Raw genomic sequence first — 16,036 nt, 5'->3', positions numbered from 1 at the left:
AAATTCACAATCACGCAGAACAACAGATGTGTCACTTGCACACATATCTCCTTTTTGATGCAGTATGCATCCATTAATTCACGCGCAAGGAGGGTATCATTACTTAGCAAGAACGGACACACTGGAAAACCCAGGCTCACACTTCAAGGAACCGCAACGCACAGGCAAATGTGCTCAAAGTTTGTTTTTTTATGAAAAGCTCGTGGTCCCCAACCCTGCCATTTATAAACAGGCCTGTTTGGCCGATGTAAACCTTACCGCAACTCAGCGGGACCTCGTACACCACGCCAAACTTCATGCTAAATTTGAATATGCCGCATCGCTTTGGGAGCCGTATCGTAATAACTTCGTGCATTCACTATTGAAAGAGTACAAAATAACTCTGTCAGCTTTATACTTTCTGATTACAATCGAAACGCGAGCATCACACTAATGAAAACTAACCTTAAGCTACCTACTATTGCTTCTCGTCGCACAATGCTCCGCTCAACACTTTTTCACTAACTTTATCATCATTACTACCTACGTGATTTGCGAATAGTTCCTCCTCATTAGGCGTGACGCCATTTGTATCATGCTCATAACGCTGGCATTCCGTCGTCTAAAACTGAATCATTCCGACAGTCGTACATACCGCGCACATCAAATGATTGGAATTGTCTTCCCGCATCGCTGGTAACAATTTCAGACCATGACACATTCGTGACTTTATTAACCAATTTTAACACGAAAGTGTTTTATGCCGGGGTCCACCAAGTACATCCGTCACGGATATGACGTTGATAAAATGGACGCCAACGGGTGAGAAAGAAAAAGATACCCCCGCTGGGAATCGAACCCACGACGTTGAGGCCACGACGGCATGCGCCCGATGCGCTACCGACTAAGCTAACTCGGGAGATGGTAAACACGGCGCGAACGCGCCTTATATCTTTCACACATTCTCTTTCGCGGCGGGCGGAGCGGGACGGTGCCGCCGTCTGTGAGATGTGCAAAGAAGTAATGCTTCACGATCGACACTTAATAGCGCTTACTCCAAGATTGCACGCGATATCGGAGGTCATGATTAAAGCGTCTCGATACCAGAGAGCTAGACTGGCCGCGCTGGCGTCGCCGAGGCACCCTTGACGCAGTTACGTTCTTTGCCTTTGGCTTCGTGTTAGCGTGCGTCGGCTCATCGGAGTAGTGCAGCTTCTACGTGCACCAACGGGATTTCTCCGCCGCCGACTGCTTCAACTGCGAGAGCACCGACTAACAAAACTGCTGCAATATGCGTCGCAGAAAGGACGCGATTTCGACGGGCGAATGTCGTGCCTTGGTGGAGCGAGACCAGCGCCTGCGAGATAGAGGCCAGCGGGACGCACGCGTTTGCGGCTCAGGCTACGAACCTCTACCTCCCGTGTTGCTGAAGCGCAATGTGTGTTATGTATGCATGAGCACAGGCGTCGGCTACCCATTACTAGAAAGCGAACGCCATGCCGTTTCTCTCCTTAATTGACGACGCTTTGAAGAAGTGCATACCGGGTACCAGTGTTGATTATGAGCTTGTTGATATCATCCTTACGCGGGATTCACGATTCGCTGTGTCCGAACATATGTTCACACCGTCAGCTACCACAACGGTTTAAACATGATCATGGGCGTTAGTAGTCGCGATAGAGACATGCTGTCAACATGGGTGCATCCACGTCAAACGGTGCTATAGCTGCCAAACACGAATAGACATTGTACAAGCTCTGATATATCACTACACAATAAGCACTACTTCTGTGAAGACACGTTTCACTTTCGTGTTATACCGATTCCTATGTCGGAGGGATCAGCCATGTTTTTTGTAATACGTTGTTGCATTTCGCATCTTAATAGCCATATTTGTAAAAGTATCAACATTTTGCAGTTACCTGTTGTGTTTTGCGTTTTAATATCTATTATTATATATTTAGAAACATTACAGTGTTATGTTTCCTAATATGTATATTTCTGCTGTAAATTCATGCTATATTGTGTCTATCATTAGCTATTATTGCATAAGCAGAAACGTTGGATTGCCTCTTTATACTTACGATCTTGTTTTTTGTTTTATCACTACCCTCTGTAATGTCTGTTGAACCTGAGGGTATCATAAATAAATAAATAAATAAATAAATAAATAAATAAATAAATAAATAAATAAACCGATCAGGCGATATACGGCCGTGCGGCTTTTTCCCACAAGGGGAGGGCCTCGGTGCATTGGAAATTCGTGGGCACAGGCTAGCCAACTTGCGAAGCGCCGAGAACACCAAAGGTGCCTTGTAATGATACCCTAGCGTAATGAAAAGGTACCGTGTAATGATACCCTAGCGTAATGAAAAGGTATCGTGTAATGATACCCTAGCGTAAGTAATGGTACCCTAGCGGGTTAAATCATGGAAGCGTACTGCCTCAAAGAAACGAGAGATACTTGTGGAGGCACACTTGTTGTTCTGCGCGGTGGTGAATCTAGTTTCTTCCAATCCTTTCCAGATTAAATGGTACTTGTCATTCTCTTTATCGGGTGTATTTTAACGAGCGTGTGAGGTGATGTGCGTGCGCAAGGTTGCTAAGGCTGTATATGTCGCTGCTTTTCTCAGAATAAAGTTAGTTGCAAGCATAGGTCGGCAAACTCACTCATGAGCCGACTCGCTCCGACTCAGATCGGGCCGTGAATCTGAGTCTGAGTGAGTTCGGGTGATTATTATTTTGCTGAGCTTGAGTCCGAGTTAGTCCGGTTGAAGAAAAGTTTAGTGAGTCTGAGTCGGAGTGAGTCCGGTTCAGGAAAACTTCTGTGAGTCTATGTCCCTGTGAGCCCCATTCGCAAAATATATTTCTTGAGTGAGTCGGAGTGAGCTCCACCTTTTATTGCCGACTATCGACGGCCTTTTGTGAAGACTAACGAAAATAACACCAGGTGAAAATAAAAACATAAAAGGGAACTCAGTACGTTGGAAAACAAGGACCCTTAACTAAAGTACCACATTCACGCGTACATACGACTTAAGAAATATTATGCATTTCTGCACTCTATTGGTGCTGTAGAATGTTGTAATTCCTACAAATGGTACCATTCACTTGTAATATGAAACAATGTGCGAGAAGATGCATACATATATTATTAATATTCTCATTATTTTAAACTTCCAGGGAAGAAATTCCATTTCACGTGACGGTTGGTGATAACCCGGGAAATTTTACATTTACGGTGGATGAAGGTACGTTGAAAGTTAGCCGTTGTGTGTGTGTTCTTTAGTGTCCCGTCCCGTCGTGTACTTTCTGCACATCACACTGAATACGTCGCGCCAACAATGCCAGAAATCCACCCAGGGATGAAGGTGTGTTTGGCCGTAGGAGTAACGCGTCATCACCTTTAAGCGATAGTATGCAGGAAAATGGCACAACATGGGAGAAAGACGAAGACGAGGGAATAAGTAGAAACGCACACTACCAACTGATTTATTTTCAAAAGAACACTCAATATCAGTAACAGTACGCACATGCGCAAAGGGCCAACATCAAAAGCGATCCTGCAAAAGAACAAATTCACTGTCGTGCAAAAAGATTGATGGTACGCTGACACACCTACTGCCGAACAATTTTATCAAATAAGCCTCAGCTAACTCTCTTGCTACAGCGTCACGACTTCGCTCTAAGATATTTGTGGAAGAAAACATGGCTACACATGTACATGACTTACAATGAAACGGCAGATGCGAACCCGTGCCATTTTTGATGGACAGCGCGTGCTCCTGTAAGCGGACATTAATACATCGGCCTGTTTGGCCGATGTATACGTTACCACAACTTAACGGCATCTGGTGCACTACACCCACGGAACACTCCCCAAAGGAGGCTCATGCTTTACATCGCACGAACGTTGCTTTGTATCGCAGCTGTTACTTATATTGAGTGTTCTTTCGAAAATAAATCATTTGGTAGTGATGATGATGATGATGATGATGATGTCCTCTTCCTAATGGTAGTGTGCGCTTGTACTTGTTCCCTCGTCTTTGTCTTTGTTCCATGTTGCGCCATTTTCCTGTATTATAACTTTCCTGTATTATAGTGTAGCAACAAGTTTCATTACACTACCTTTAAACAAAACCATTTGTACAGCGAGGCTGTATATGCCGAGGCCAAACGGATTTCGGTCGGTAGAAAACGCCTAGCGCAGGTATGTGTCACACAAACTAGACAAGCTTCACTACGCACCCTCACTGCTCCCTTAAATGGAATTTTCCGCGGCCTTCACGTATGTGCCACATAAATGAGGCAAACCCCACTAGTCACCACTTGTCCACTAAAGTGTCAACAAATGCAGAATGCGGTTAAAATGAGCATGCTGCTCAAATGGTTCCTCAAGAGAGAGAGAGAGATGCTCTTTATTAGAAATACAGATTTTTTAACACGAAAGTGTTTTATGCCGGGGTCCACCAAGTACATCCGTCACGGATATGACGTTGATAAAATGGACGCCAACGGGTGAGAAAGAAAAAAACCAAGAAAAAGATACCCCCGTGGGGAATCGAACCCACGACGTTGCGGCCACGACGGCATGCGCCCGACGCCCTACCGACTAAGCTAACTCGGGAGAGGGTAAACACGGCGCGAACGCGCCTTATATCTTTCACACATTCTCTTTCGCGGCGGGCGGAGCGGGACGGTGCCGCCGTCTGTGAGATGTGCAAAGAAGTAATGCTTCACGATCGACACTTAATAGCGCTTACTCCAAGATTGCATGCGATATCGGAGGTCATGGTTAAAGCGTCTCGATACCAGAGAGCTAGACTGGCCGCGCTGGCGTCGCCGAGGCACCCTTGACGCAGTTACGTTCTTTGCCTTTGGCTTCGTGTTAGCGTGCGTCGGCTCATCGGAGTAGTGCAGCTTCTACGTGCACCAACGGGATTTCTCCGCCGCCGACTGCTTCAACTGCGAGAGCACCGACTAACAAAACTGCTGCAATATGCGTCGCAGAAAGGACGTGATTTCGACGGGCGAATGTCGTGCCTTGGTGGAGCGAGACCAGCGCCTGCGAGATAGAGGCCAGTGGGACGCACGCGTTTGCGGCTCAGGCTACGAACCTCTACCTCCCGTGTTGCTGAAGCGCAATGTGTGTTATGTATGCATGAGCACAGGCGTCGGCTACCCATTACTAGAAAGCGAACGCCATGCCGTTTCTCTCCTTAATTGACGACGCTTTGAAGAAGTGCATACCGGGTACCAGTGTTGATTATGAGCTTGTTGATAACATCCTTACGCGGGATTCATGATTCGCTGTGTCCAAACCTATGTTCACACCGTCAGCTACCACAACGGTTTAATCACGATCATGGGCGTTAGTCGTCGCGATAGAGACATGCTGTCAACATGGGTGCATCCACGTCAAACGGTGCTATAGCTGCCAAACACGAATAGACATTGTACAAGCTCTCATATATCACTACACAATAAGCACTACTTCTGTGAAGACGCGTTTCACTTTCGTGTTATACCGATTCCTATGTCGGAGGGATCAGCCATGTTTTTTTGCCGGCGTCAGTATACCGCTGGCATGCTACTCTGTGTAGTCCACAAATGTTGAAGATTGGGCGAGTTGGTTCGTCGTACTTGAACTGATATAGCGCATTACGGGGAAGAAGAAACGGCCGAGCAGACCGACACAAGAGGACAGAGCGCTAACTTCCAACTGAGCTTTATTGTGAAAATGCATCAAATATGTAGACTTGCGCAAGCATACAAAAAACACCCTAACGCATCGCCAAGATTAGGCACACCATAGCACCGTCACACGCCACAGATTCATAGACGGTTTCATGATTAAGGAAGGCCACTTCATGTTCAGATAAAGCCAACGAAGGGGCGCTGATACATCTGATGCCAGCTCTTGCTATACAATGCGCTTCAATAGTCTCTCGAGTGATTTGTGACGGGTGCTTTCTATGTACTTCACATTGATCAAACATAGGGGAGCATCCACAATCGCGGCAGTGAATTCCAATGTGGCCCTGAACTCCTTTGTGAACATTATAATGGTACTCTTTTAGCCTTTCATTAAGGCAGCGCCCCGTTTGGCCGATATACCTCATACCACATACGTATATACCTCTTATACCACGATATACCTCTTACCAAAAAAGATAGGGGAGAAGGTTAGCGTGAAAGTGGTGTTTTCGGCGCCTGATAAGTTACAGCGGCTTTGCAAAGCAGTCAGTCCCCTCAAATCACGCCCCACTGTTTGTTCAACTAAGCACAAAATTCGGTTTGTGCCGTGTGAAGTGGGGGTGGTTTACTCGATACCACTCTCATGTGGTAAGAGGTATATCGGCCAAACGAGGCGCTTTTTCGTTGGAGGCGGCATTTTCGCAGGCAGCGAAATCGGACAAAGCAATCGCAACACACAGTTCACGTTGCACCAAGCGACCAAGCAAACGCTCCACAAATGGCTCCAATCACGCGACCATGTGCACGCAAAGCCGACAAACACAAGCACTGAGCTAAGTCAACGAACGAAACTCCATGAGGAATGTGGATTTGGCTACGTAGTCCGCGATAACGAGCAGGTGTTTCGGCAAGCCATCATCATCACCATTGTCGCCAGCTTTATGTTTTTTTTTAAACAATGATAGCGGCTGCTTCTCAAGTGCGCTGTAGCGATAGTTTTGCACAATTTAAGTGTAGCATGAATGCATTTCAGCAGTTTTCGAATGTAGTTAACGTTGCGAGAGTAGATTGTTTGCGCACTCGTGTTTCAAAAATTTCGTTAATGAGGGACTGCGGTACGAATATCTTTCGTAGCCGCGAGTAACGAAATGCATTGACTCCTATGGGCGTTCGCCGGTGCTCCGAATATATTTCGTTGCGGTGAGAATTTCGTTCCCTCGGGATTTCGTTATCGCGGGTTTCGACTATATGGGCAAGTGCTTTGTTTATGCCGCGAGTATTTATAGCCTTACACGACGTAATTTCAGCCTTTCGTGAAAATAATGGGGGAGGAAACATTGCAAAGCTTTGCCTTAGTTTGACCATAGCGGCGTCGTTGGGGTCGGCGCTTTCCGGCTCACCTTTTTATCTAAAATACGTATTAACTCTATGAATAGTGTACTGGGCTATGTTCAAGTAATAGCCTTTACTTTAATGTTAATAGACTATACCTAAGAGTAAGAGCATTGTAGTTAGTGATTAAATAAATGTCAGTCTCGACGAATACGGTTGCATATTGCATTAAACTGGAAGCACTACAGTGATCAAGTTTACTCGGCAATGTACTAAGGTCGTATCAAAGTTACGAATGATGTCAATAATCACCTCCATTAAACTCCGTGTAGATGTTTGACTAGTGAAGCTGAAGGGGGCATGTGCATGACCAGCGGAGCTGTGTAGCGCACCGAACATAGCTGACAGTGAATTTTAGATGCGAAAGCATCTTATGATGGGGGCAGTGTCCGTTCTGCGGCGTCCGCACCCCCTCACGCGCTCACGCGAGGAGAGAGGCATAGTTGGCATGCTGTCCCCTCTCCTCGCTTGAGCGCGAGGAGGTGGGGGAGGAGGTGGCGTGAGCGCTGCCCCGCTTCGTTTATCCTCTCCCGTTTCTCTCTCCGCCACAGCTGTGCGAATGCGGCGTGCGCTCGCTCCCGTTGCACTCTCCTTCGCAACGGTGCTATGGACGCTCGCGAAGATGAACGTAAACGGCAACGCCGGCAAGCGTTGTATTCTCCTTTGCAACGGCGCTAAGGACGCCCGCGAAGCTGAACGTAAACGGCAACGCCGGCAAGCGAATCTCGAAGCGGTCAGGCTGCGGAAGCGCTCGCTCGCTGTGCTTTCGTCATCCTCTCTCTGTGCAACGGTGTGCGAACGCCAAAAACAACGTAAACGTCGGCGTTAGTTCCAGCGGCAGCGCCACCCCCGCGGACCAGAGGAAGGCTCGGGAAGCCGAAGGTAAACGTCAACGTCGGCAAGCGGTAATTCAAACGCCTCGACAACCACCGTCTCATAAGTCACACAGGAGAACGGAAACTCGATGCGCACCCCCCGCGATGCTTTCGCATCCCACCATGGTTGCCCGTAGGCGGAGATGATGTGTAATTTTTGATGGAAGGTACAGAAAGGCACATAATTTTTATGAAAAGTACAGAAAGTCCCTTTCGGATGTAAGGTATGCTTCTTTAAAGTTTTCTGTGTGAGCAACATGCGTCTTTCTGCCGCGATGACAAGCGTCGTCTTGTCTGGTTTGTCTTGTCTGGTACGCTGGAAGATAAGGCTGCAATCATCAGTGAGGTGGAAAAGGGCAGGCAAAAATTGGACATCGCGGAAGAATTCAGCGTTGCGTGCAGCTTGCTGTCCACGATTCTGCGCTGATCCAGCGGAGCTGGAAGAAGGTTCACCTGTAGGCGCACTTGATGACGGTACTGGTGACAGCGCAGTGCCGCCATCACTGACCAGTGCATGGGGCAAACTTTGTGCCGTGGCAAACATGATTCCCGATCGAGCGGCATGAAATTGCTGCGTGGTAAGGCCCACCAAAGCAAACTTACTGACTTTTGGAAATAAAATGTGTTTTTTGTAAATTCCATGTCTTTTGTGCCGCATTCTCGCGCCAACGAAATTCCCGCAAGAGCGAAATTTTGTGCTTTCCCCGCCGATTTCGTTATTGCGGGTTTCAACTTATTACAAAAATGCGGAGAATGCTTCATTATTTTGAATATTTTTTTGAATACGCCATGCTTCTCTATAAAAAATGGCTGCGTCTCCCGTAAACATGAAATGGCTACCGGTTAAGCAGATTTCCTGGAGGTGATACCAGCCACGATGGTAAAACGGATATGGTGCATGTTTGCAAGGGCATGGCCCACCTCAACATACTGTGCACTGGTCCACATGAACGCCATTCCATAGGATAAATTTTGAGCTTTGCGTAGCGTAGGATGCCGATGCAGCCACGAGACGACGCAGTTCTGAACGTCCGCAGGCCGGACGCTGGTGCGCCACAAAGAGAAGCCATACATACTAACTCTGGCGACGTACGCAGCATGCGGCCATCTCTCGACGCGGCGGCAATGTCCCTGCCGCGCTAACTCTTATCACCACTTGCCCGGTTGTTTCGTTTTATTCTCGTCCGGGAGCCCGGATCGCCTCGTTCGAGTACCCGAATAGAGACGCTCGCTTTTGGCTCAAGAACGTTCGAAGGTCGCCGATCTGAAGGCATTTCATGCTTAACTCTGCTTACTAAGGAACGTTTCTAGGCGGTTTAGCTAGAGGGCGCCAACTGATCCGCCTAGGATTGAGGTCGAGCCTGAATACCTGTGCCTCGCCTGCGCTTGCGACTGATATGCACTACTCTCAACGCGATTTTATGGGACAAACAATTATTACTGCAATTAACTTTCAGTGTTGGAAGCCACCTTGTGTTATTATTGCCGCACTCGCCTCTTTTTCTATATTTACGCAACCTACCCGTTACACGTGCAACCACTGCCTTGCGCGGGTTGCGCCGGAATGTCTCGGAACGTTCCCGATTATTTTAGAATGTGCCTATAAGGTTGTGCGCACGACGCGAACGATAGGGTTTGTTTTGGAACTAACGCGGCCAACAACGACAACTAGGGAATCTTAGTTGCCACATGTATAAATGCCGACTCGCCGTATGGCTGATCAGATTACCAACGGCCCACGTCAGTGCTTGCCGCTTTCGCTGCACTTTTACGGGGCACAAGTTCGTCCAATAAAGCATTTCATCATTGGCGCTTCCCATTTGCTTTCTTCGCCATCACAACCACGTGACAACTGAGTGGTGGTCAGGGGCGCGCTAAACGTCAGTTTTCCTTAGCGCTGGCCAACAGGCGGGAGGAACGGCGTCGGCGGCGTGGTCTTGACGTGGGCGCGAAAGGGGAGCGGTACGGCAAAGTGCAGCAGCGTTGCTCATCGCTTGTGACTCAGGCTGCGCTGGATCAGAAATACCCAGTGACCACTGCATTTCCTCGCGAACAACTTCAGCAATGAACGTCACTTCAGACTGCGGAGGTGAGAGCTTTCGCAGCTCCTCTCGCATGATGGCTCGGATTGTTTCACGCAAGCCATCGAAGCCGACGTTTATTGAACTTGTTGGTTGGAGCCGTGGGCACGAACAGCTAAACTGTCTTTTGTCGAGCGGCGATTGTACTGCCGGCAGGGGCGTAGGCAGCAATTATTTTCGGGGGGGGGGGGGGGAAGACCTCTTTGATTTGAAGTGGGGGCCGGGCAGGCAGATGTTGTCAAGTGTCATTTTTGGCTCTGTATGCCATAGCAAAAGAAATTTCGGGGGGAGGGGGGTGCCACCCCCCACCCCCCTGTCCACGCCACTGACTGCCAGGTGCGCGTTTCTAAGGTCTTCGCAATGGACGTCGCTTCATAAACAAATTCTTGGACACTGTTCGGTGGGCTCCGCGACAGTCCCGCGAAGAGCTGCTGCTTTGCATCATGCATGAGGAAGCGAACTTTCTTCTGTTCGGGCATTTCGGGGTCTGCGTAGCGGCACAGTGTAGTCATCTCTTCCTTGAAGAGCACCACGTTTTCGTTTGGGAGCAGCACACGGGATTCCAGCAGTGTTTCGACCTTTTAGTTGCGGACGACGCTCGCGAATGTGGCCAGGACCCTGGTGCGAAAAGGGTTGGCTCTTGGTTCTCTAATGATGTCCTGGCAGCGTCTTCCAAGGTGAAGTAGACATGCTGTAGCTTGTCTTCACTGCTCCAAGTATTGAAAACGGTGATGCGGTCGTACGCTTCGAGCCAGCTTTCCGTGTCTTCGAATGACGATCCACGGAAGGTTGGCAGCTCGCTAGGTTGCCGTATAAGGATCCATGTAAGCCGTACAAGGGCTGTCATCCAGCCCCCCCCCACCCCCCACCCCCTTGCTCCTGGTCCCGAAATCAATTTCTGGCTACGCTACTGCTGTCGTCGTCTCTGCGGTCGATGTCAGGGTCTTGGGTTCCCTGCAGTTTTTAGGAAGGAGCCGGTACAGTGGCGCAGTCCGTTCTGCCTGCGGCTAGTTCGACGATCCGGGATGCCTTCAGCGTCGTCGTCTTCGCGGCTTGGGCTTGGGTAAGAGCTTCCAGAGGGCGTCCGGATCATGAGTGAAGCAGCACCTCCACCAAATTGATTGTCAGTGAGTGACACGGTTAGGCTTTAGTCTCGCAGTGGATGCACATCGGCTTGTGATGGTGTGCATGTGCCTTGTGTCGTTTGTTTGTTTGTTTTTTGTGCACGTCCAAATTCCAATGCTCCTTCTCTAGACCTCCAAGAAACTAAGATGGCATCCACCTGCGACGAAATTTGGAACCCTTTTCGTACATTCCCTGAAACCGTAATTTCCCTGAAACCGTAATTGCTATACCGACTTTATTACCTGATATTCTTAATTGAATTTGGTAATGTTTTTCTGGCAGTGCTGTAATATTTTAGTTATTTATGCACACGAAATAAGGCGCAGCATTAAATGCAAGCTGCAGGAAATAGTCACAGCTTAAATATCTTAATCGAACATTTTTTTCCAGACCCTACTCCACGCGATGGCATATTTTATTACAGCGATTATGTCAACTGCGACGTAGTGGACATTGAGTTCCGTGGTCATCGTAAGTAACTTGCGTATAGTATAAGTGAGCATGATGGGAATTCGGATTATTTGTATGGTCCAGAAAATCATAATAAAAAGGCAGCATTTTCGCGTTGCGCCACCAGTGCAACACCACCAGGTGCTGCTCCGCGAATAACAAATATTTTAGGTGATAATAGCACTGACATTCTTACTAAGATGCACCGAAGCTTCCTTCCTCTTTAAGGACTAACAAGAAAATCACATTTGATATTATCTCTTCATACAGTCACTGGTCGAACCTATCAGGAGGATTACGTTGTTAGATCTGGTATTTTGAAAGTGATGACGACGTTTTCATTCTCAATAAATTAGTGTATTCTAAAGAGTAGGATTGCCATCTACCAGACTGTAGCGCTGAGCTACAATTGGGCTTTATTTCTTTATTTAGTTGCAGAATACCTGCGTTGGCGCGAAGGCACTATGGCAGAGCAGACAGCTTGAGCGCCACGCATTACACTTTTTTACAGTAATAAGCAATCGAATACGTAAAACAAGGTTAACAATAAATTAACAGAAAATTCAAGCAAAACTAGGACAGTAATAGATTCTTATAAACTGAGTTGGGAATACAAATAACGATTATCAGGTACAGAAATGTATCGTTCCAGTAAAAAATATCAGTCTTGTACAGTTTGTGGCAAAAAAAGATTTGGAAAAACTGTTCGTATTGCAATTGTATTCGCGCACCTTCTTTGAGTGGTCGTGCCGAGTCGAGACATGAGATGATTCCGACAGGTAGGCGCGGCTATAAAAACCTGTTGGTTTATAGAAGATGTGGTGGAAGAATTTGAGTCTTTGGTGTTTTTCTTCTTGGAGTTAACGTTTCACAGCGCAGCAATGTTTTAATCTCAATGACACTTTGGAATGGGTAGCAATTATTGGAGGCGATGAGATGTCTTGCGTATTATGAAAAATATTTCTCTGAATTGAGAGCTCTCGCAAAGCTGACTTGGCGTAAATTATATGTCCAATTTACACATCAAATGTCTTCATTGCTGTGGGAAGCTTTTCTTCGAAGTCACTATGTAACCTGATAATCTCTACCAATGGTATTTATCTTTTTAGAATGCATACTATGGGCACAGAGACCAGTAAAAGACAACGTGCCACAGAACTGCATCGACCACTTCGTTGACACCTGCGGCGTCGTGGTACCTGAACACAGCAGAGACCTCTGCCCTGATGGAGAGGGTGACTACTAATAAATTCATTGCTTCTCCATGGAAATATGTTTTCACTCGGCATATCTACGTTAGAACATGCTACAGATAATGGTTTTCACGGTATCAATGTTAGATTTACACATGAAAAAATCCGTAAATAGGGGGTGGGTGCTCGAGCCAACGTTTCGACAAGTCCGCTTGTCGAAACGTTGGCTCGAGCACCCACCCCCTGTTTACGGATTTTTTCATCGCAAACTTCCATCTTCCACTTCCTGCCGTTTTTTTTTAGATTTACACAAAAGTTACATCAACACATCGACAAGTGCGCTTGAATCTTCCATATATGTGTGCTAACACATCGACAAGTGCACTTCAATCTTTCAAGCATGTATGCTGTCGGGGCTGCCTTGTCAGTCTGGCGATGTTCTCATTATTGTTCGGTGGAGTAGTAGCTATGTATCGACAAGCTGGGGCGACGTACTGCAAGGCAAAACAGTGCAAAAGAAACAGTATAAATGCACGCAAATGTGAACCCGATGCAGGACGTTAGCTCCATTAAAAGCTTTTTACTGACGCGCGGAGTAATCATGTCACCAGAGAAGGGCACCGCCATATGGCCACAAATTCACTACTTAAGCCATGAATAGACGAATCCCAATGAACGAGAGATTTTTTGTGGAATAACCGACATTGTTCGCGGGCACATTAAAACGTCTGAAACAGTTTATGCTCATATGTAGTCATATATAGTTCATACAATTCCACTTTCCAAACAAATGAGTAAAAACCGGGCTCTAGTTATATGCATGGAGAGTGGGATAGAGGTAAAAAACACGACTGCTTGAAGCTTTTATATGTCATATTTACTTGGCTAAATACTAAATATAACTAGTGCTAATGAACAGTAAAGCGATTAACAGCTTAAGATGCAAAGCCAAACAAAATGGAAATGGAAGTGAATTTTACAGCGAAGTTGTTTACATCTAGCCCATGCTTTTGCAGGGGGTGCACTCTGGGTGACTCGCGTTCGTATCGGCCTTGACGTCTGCACGAATGGAGACTGGTAGTAAAGAATGGGAAAGAGCGTGGCGGCGGCGCTTGCCGATGTGTAGCGTGTCGGCGCTGTCATTGCATGACGTATAAAAGGGCAAGAGACCGTAGATGGTGAGATGGCGCAGCGTGCTCACGACGGGGGAACCAGCGGAAAGGCGCCTACAGCAGAAACAGGCAGAAGTTCCGGGGAATCTTGAAGCGGTGAAAATTCTTTGCAAGACGGGATGTAGCTGGAGCCAACTTTTCGACAAGCGGACTTGTATTGTTCAAGGCTGCAACTGTCTACCTTAAGCAAAGTAGCCAGTTGAGCGAGTTGGTAGACCTCCATCGTAAAAGAGCGCGCGCACACGACGACGAAAGTGAAAGAAACCGACCATTGAATCTCTGAAGCGGTGATGCGCACCATGAATGTATGTAATCGCAGTTACTGACCGAGGTCTGTTGTCACACTGTTTTGAACAACCAGTTTCGCAGCTTAATTTTTGGACTGTTACCATGTTTAGCAGCGAAGGTGTACATGGCTGTGTTCTGGCTGACTGGGTCTGTAGGCAAAAGACGCGTAGAACAACAATTTGTGGCGCCCCTCGCCACTGCCGACGGCTCTTTCACAAGTGTCGCGATATTCGGCGGCGGCACTTCCCACCAATCGTTGTGCCGCTTTGTCTCGTGACGTAGAGATCACGCTAGCGCTATTGTCATTTCAGCGCCCGTGACTGAGTCACCTTTCCATACCCGTACCTATCTCCATACCTATCTGAAACATCGGCCTCGTTGAAGTGACAGGTTCGTCTATTGTGTTAGCCAGATAACAACTGAGACTCATGTTCACCAAAATTCTGCTTAGCCGGGCTCACTCTAGCTCCAGACCCCAACCCACTATAACAACGTAGCCGTCTTCTTCCATTCGGTGTCATTACAGCGCCCGTGCCTGAGTCACCTTTCCATACCCGTGACACTATTATCAGCAGTTGCCCTTTCGACTGACTATGGGACGGACACGTGTCATTATAGCTCGGAGGAAGAACAACGACAATTGAAGGAGTGCCACCATGCACAGAAGTGCTGGTGGGCGCGGAAACGACCGTCAAGCACCTGCGGGAGAACGTGCAGCCGCAGCGGCTGGCTTCCTTTTTCACAGTAGTGGAAGGGCTCTGAATTGTTGGTCGAACTTGTGGGATGATTACTTTCGTGGAGCATTGCGTACAAAGCATATTAAGTGAGGTACTAATATGGCGACCTTCTAAAATAGAAACGCTCGTCTTTTGTGGCGCACAGAAAAAAGAAGTTACCTTCCCAAATTGCAATTGTTCTGCACACGAATATGTGCTGATTGGAACCGATATTTTCGCACTTCGGACTTGAACCGGAACGCAGCCGTTTTCGCAGTACCTTAACGAAAACCTAAACGAAACTCTTTGCCATTGCATGTCGTCGGTGCTGTTATCAATTACGGTTTAAACATAAGAGGTTACCCGCGATGGAGAATCCTTGCTATTGGAAAGCTATGGAGGTAAACAGAAGAAATAAGCTGACAGGAAAGAATAAAGGAAGACAGAAAGGCGACAATAATTGCGGCGGAAACTTCTGGTTTATGCGGCCGGGTCAGACCAGAAGTGAGACGGTGGAGCTACGTGAAGCAAAGGTAAAAAAACAGTGTCGCCTCTGGCCTCGAAGGTCCAAACACACGACATTGGTTTGAACATTAAGATCCCATTTTCAGTGTACGCGGAAAAGGTACGCACAGTTCAGCATTGAATGGTCCAAGCCACGCATTCTTGAGTCTCTAATATCTCAGACACCAAACGCCTGCTGAAGAAGCTTCCTGCTTTCTTGTGGGGAAAAAAAGGTTCCTCGAAGTTTCTGTAAGCGGGCTTAACCTCATCATGAATGTACCCGTGCTGCTGTTCTTTCTTTATTCGTCCCTGGGCCACTGAAATGTTGGCAACGCGACGAACAGCATCATCCTTGATTCCCCTCGTCTACCTTCCGAAACAAGGAAATACGAAATTTAGTCCCTCGTTTTAAAAGACCGCTTGACTAAGATCTCCGCGATATAACAACCAGTAAGGCTTTTTTTTTCTTTTTTTGTGATACATTAATTGAGTGCAAATCATTTAATTCGTCGTTGATCTCTCTAGGAAGGTAGATGTTACAAGTGTAGAGGGGGAAAACCACAC

General features: G+C 47.2%; 1 long non-coding RNA gene across 1 annotated transcript; it reads left to right on the top strand.

Annotated features, from left to right (window-relative positions):
* Nucleotides 1–11,537: 11,537 nt before the first annotated feature.
* Nucleotides 11,538–12,870, top strand: LOC119395669 (uncharacterized). The gene is made up of 2 exons (XR_005184288.2): nucleotides 11,538–11,620; nucleotides 12,709–12,870. It is a non-coding gene; the product is annotated as an uncharacterized LOC119395669 (long non-coding RNA).
* The last annotated feature ends 3,166 nt before the right edge of the window (nucleotides 12,871–16,036 follow it).

The sequence above is a fragment of the Rhipicephalus sanguineus genome, chromosome 6 (genome assembly GCF_013339695.2).
Source record: "Rhipicephalus sanguineus isolate Rsan-2018 chromosome 6, BIME_Rsan_1.4, whole genome shotgun sequence".
NCBI classification, from domain to species: domain Eukaryota; kingdom Metazoa; phylum Arthropoda; class Arachnida; order Ixodida; family Ixodidae; genus Rhipicephalus; species Rhipicephalus sanguineus.
The sequence above is the reverse complement of the archived record's forward strand: the minus strand, read 5'-3'. Positions and strand labels throughout refer to the sequence as shown.